Genomic DNA, 5,077 nt, shown 5'->3' on the forward strand with positions numbered 1-5,077 from the left:
GGCTACTCACATCAGTCTATTCCTCACTACTCTCAATTTTTCATTTCTGCCTCTCTTCATTGTGCCTATATTATATCCCTCTGTTTCCATTTCCATTCCAATTACCCACCACATAGTTGTTCATCTTAGTAGCAACTGGGGTCTCTTGAGTGTCTGCAATTTTTTCAGGAGCAGTCTTAGGAGGGCTATGAACTACTCATTCATTCTAGCCCTAATCAGGAGTCATCTGAGGCATGGTCTACCCCTCCTCAGGCCTGCTAGTGCTGAACTGTAGGTCCTTAGGCTAGTTTCTTGTCCAAGTCCCCTGGTCCAGGACTGATGGTTGTCTCAAGCTGAGCTTTTGTTCAGGAAATGTTAAGGTACTATTCATTCAGACATTCTCAGGCCAGAACATTGATCATAGACATAGCCTCTCTTCTCTCTGCCACCTACTAATGCACATGTGACACAACAGCCACATCTGTAATTCATCTAGGGGCAGGATTCTGACATTACTTAAATGCTAGATGTAAAAGCTAACACTTGAAGTTTTGATCCATAGTATCAGTAGAAAAGACACATTCTTAAGAAGCTAGGGCCAAAAAAACCCAATTACCACTGAAAACAATTGTTAAAATAATCCTCATCTTTACTTATCAATTTCATATTAATTTAGATAAATTTGCACATTTTATCTTTCTGCTCAAACTAAAAAAGCATTTATATTAATTCATATGCTTTTCTACTATTAATGTGTTTTAAATATTCATGTTTTTATTTTATATTTATATATTACTTATTAACTTTACATCTTGTTCACTGCACCCATCCTGTTCACCCCCTCCCACAATCCTTTCTCTATCCTCCTCCCCCTTCTCCCTTGAGCTAGTAGGGTCCTTCCTGGGGATCCCCCTACCCTGGCAGTTTAAGTCTCTGTTAGGCCAAGGGCTTTCCTCTTCCACTGAGTCCAGACAAGGCAGTCCAGATAGAAGAACATATCCCATAGCAGGCAACAACTTTTGGGATAGCCCCTAGTCTAGTTGTTCAGGACACACATGAAGACCAACCTGTACATCTGCTACACATGTATAGGGAAGCCTAGGTCCAGCCCAACTATATTCTTCAGTTGAGGGACAACTAGGTTGTTTCCTGTCTCTGGGTAATATGAATAAAGCTACCATCTTTTGGGTATATGCCCATGAGTAGTATAGCTAAGTCTTAAAATAGAACTAGTCCCGTTTTCTAATCAACCACTAAATTGATTTCCAAAATGGCTTTAGAAGATTGTATTCCCACTAGCAATGGAGGACTTTTTGCCTTGCTCCACATCCTTGCTAGTGTGGGATGTTAAACCATGCTAGAAATCATGGTGAGTAGAGCAGGTCTGAGACTACAGAAACTCTGAGAGTACACACATCTAAGATTGTAGGAGGCTCTCTGCTCCCTGCAAAATTCCTGGACTGGAATATGTGCTACACTTCCCACATAAGGAAAAATGACCTGTGCTCACATAGGTCCAGAAATGAGTTCTCCATGCTAATGAGATACCTGCAGGCCCTGAAGGTTCTTCTAATAAGTTTCTCTTCCAGACATTCCACTCTGAAAAATATATTTAATCTCAGGTCAACCCTGAGATTAAACACATCCAGTTTCTATGATGAACAACTAATAAACAGTTTAGAATCAAGGACTGTCACTTTCATCGAAGAAACTTCATAGGGAGCATGAAGCAGGCCTTTGCCTACAGAGCCACTGCTTAAATCTCCTTAAAAGACCCATTTGTGCTCCAGACAACTGGAGCTATCTTTGCCAATGGGCTAAGCCAGAGCTCACAGTCCCGCCCTGGGATAGATGATGCCTGGGAATTAGGGAATGCCAGCTAGAGATTTCTCATATCTCAGACTGTGATTTCCCTCCCCCAGAGTAGTGCCTGAGTGCTTTCCAGAAGGCCAGGACCAGCCCAGCAGCAGTGTGGGATAAGCACAGTAACACTCTCCCTATTTGGTCTCTGAAGTGGCTATGCCTTGTAGCAGAGCTGAATATAGACCTACATGCCAGCATGTACTACCATATGAGTTCTTGATCTTATCAATTCTGATGGATGTAAGATGGAACCTCAGAATTGTTTTGATTTGCATTTCTCTGATAACTAAGGACTTTGAACAATTTTTTAAGTGTTTCTCAGCCATTCCAGATTCCTCTGCTGAGATTTCTGTTTAGCTCTGTACACACTTTTTCAATTGAGTTATTTGGATTGTTGGTGTTTAACTTCTTGAATTCATAATAATTTTTGGATATTAGCCTTAAATCAGGTGTAGGGGTGATGATGATCCTTTTCTAATCTGTAGGCTGTTGTTTTGCCCACTGACAGTGTCCTTTGCCTTACAAAAGCTTTTCAGTTTCATGAGGTCCAATTTATCAATTATTAATCTTAGAGTCTGAGCCATTGATGTTCTGTTCAGGTTGTTGTCTTCTGTACAAGTGCTTTCAAGGGAATTTCCCACTTTCTGTTCTGTGAGATTTTATGTATCCTGTTTTATGTTGAGGTCCTTAATCCATTTGGACTTCAGTTTTGTGCATGGTGATGATTATGGATATATTTTCACTCTTCTATATGTAGACATTCAATTAGACCAAAACCATTTGTTGAAGATAATTTCTTATTTCTATTGTATGTTTTTTTCTTCTATATCAGATTCAACAGACTAAAGGTGTGTGTGTGTGTGTGTGTGTGTATGTGTGTGTGTGTGTGTGTCTGGTGTGTGTGTGTGTGTTCTTTCTGGGTCTTCAATTCAAATCTATTCATCATTATGTCTGTTTCAGTATGAATAGCATGTAGTTTTTAATCACTCTATAGTACAGCTTAAAGTCCTGAAGTTCTTTATTCATGATTGTATTGGCTATCCTGAGTTTTTTTTTGTTTTTCCATATGAAGTTGAGAATTGCTCTTTAATGGTATATCAAAAATTGTGTGGGAACTTTGATTGTGATTGTTTTGTATCTGTAGACTGCCTTTGGTAAAATGACCATTTTCCCTGTATTTATCCTACCTATACAGGAACATGGAAGATCTTTCCATCTTCAATTTCTTTTTTCAAGAACTTGAAGTTATCATCATACAGATCTTTTACTTGCTTTGTTAGAGTTGCACCAAGATATTTTATATTGTTCATGGCTAGTGTAAAGGGTGTTGTTTCCATAATTTCTTTCTAGGCTGGCTTATCATTCATATAAAGGAGGGCTTCTGATTTTTTTTTTTTAGTTAATTTTGTATCCAGACACTTCGCTGAATTTGTTTGTCAGCTGTAAGAATTCTCTGGAAGAATGTTTAGGTTCACTTACCTATACTATTGTATCATCCACAAATAGCAATATTTTGACTTCTTCTAATTTTATACCCTTAATCTCCTTTTATTGTCCTATTGCTCTGGCTAGAACTTCATCTACTATATTTAATAGATAGGGATAGAGTGGGCAGCCTTTACCTGTCTCTGATTTTAGTGTACAGGAAATTTCTTTAAGTTTCTCTCCATTGAGCTCGATGTTGGCTATTGGCTTGCTGAATATTGCTTTGATTATGTTTATGCATGTACCTTGTATCACTTACATCCATAATACTTTAAACATGAGGGGTGTTGGATTATTTCAAAGGCTTTTCTAGCATCAAATTAGATGATCATAGGATTCTTCCTATTAGTTTATTTATATGGTCGATTATGTTGATGGATTTTTTATATTTTGAATATATTTTTATATATCGAATCATTTCTTCATCTTGTACCTGCTGAGGCTTACTTTGTGAGTGACTATATGGTCAATTTTGGAGAAAGACCCATGAAATATTGAGAAAAATGTGTTTTCTTTTGTGTTGTAGTAAAATATTATATAAATATCTGTTTGGTCCACTTCATTCATAATGTCTGTTAATTTTATTACTTTTTAGTTTTTGTCTGGATGGCTTGTGAATTGGGGAGAGTGTGGGGTTGAATTCTCTCACTATTAATGTGTAGGGATAGATATGTGATTTAAGTAAATTTTACAAATTTACAAATGAGGGTACCCTTGTGTTTGAGGCACAGGTGTTCAGAATTGAGATATCATTTTGATAGATTTTTCCTTTGATGAGTTTGAAGTGTCTTTCCCTCTTTCCTTTAATTTCTTTCAGTTGAAAGTATATTTTATTAAAGTGCTATATATGAAAGTAGTGTAGGCATTGCAGTTAATTTCAGTTTTTGCCTGAAGTCATTATATGGGTCTTTCCAGTAAGAACTGACTCCTATTAGCAGATGAACACACAGTCTTCAGTAACATGCTTCAGCCACTCACAAATGTGAAACTCTTCTTCCAAGCAATCCAGACATCAGCTTTTTCTTTCAACATCATTAGAAGTGCTGAAGTGGACAAGAATATTTTTGTCCTGGTGCTCCTTCCTTGTCAACCTGCTCAAAGCAAGACATACCCGTCTCATTGAATTTGATCATGAGTTGTGTCCAGAGAGAAGCACAGGAAGTACCCTAGGGTACTGCTGTCTCAGTTAGTACTGAAATATGGTGTCAACTGAAAAATATTTTAAATAATAAGCAAATATAAGAGAAGTGGCAGTGCTAGGGCCACAGGAATGATGACTACATGACTGACTTGCAATCAGAAATTTTCTTTATTTGAACAAATTCAAAAATATTTATAATTTCAAGAGATACAGAACATGTCATTTTTGGCCCATGCATTCTTTTCTAGTATGCTCATGGGTACACAAATAGAAAGATTTTATTATCATTAAAATCAGATCCTTATTCCTAAAAATTCTACAAATTATTTTACCTTAAGCAAGGAATTAAACAAGCATGTTACCACCTGTTCTCAGGCTGGTAGCACATTGTGGTTTTAAGATATTTAGATACAGAATAGATAGAATCCAAGTCAGTCCAAGCTAATCATTCTGTTTTAAGATATATATCCACATACATACACACACACACACACACACACATATTACTTCGATATGATCAGTCATATTACTTACATATTTGCTTAAGCCTTGGGATTGGGAATCATTGCAACTGTTATTTATAATCTTGTAAGAATTTGTTCAATAAAG

General features: G+C 36.9%; 1 non-coding gene across 1 annotated transcript; it reads right to left on the bottom strand.

Annotated features, from left to right (window-relative positions):
* Positions 1 to 350: 350 nt before the first annotated feature.
* Positions 351 to 482, bottom strand: LOC114612457. The gene has a single exon (XR_003710019.1). It is a non-coding gene; the product is annotated as a small nucleolar RNA SNORA17 (small nucleolar RNA).
* Positions 483 to 5,077: the final 4,595 nt, after the last annotated feature.

Source organism: Grammomys surdaster, unplaced genomic scaffold, assembly GCF_004785775.1.
Source record: "Grammomys surdaster isolate TR1022 unplaced genomic scaffold, NIH_TR_1.0 126158, whole genome shotgun sequence".
In the NCBI taxonomy this organism is placed as follows: domain Eukaryota; kingdom Metazoa; phylum Chordata; class Mammalia; order Rodentia; family Muridae; genus Grammomys; species Grammomys surdaster.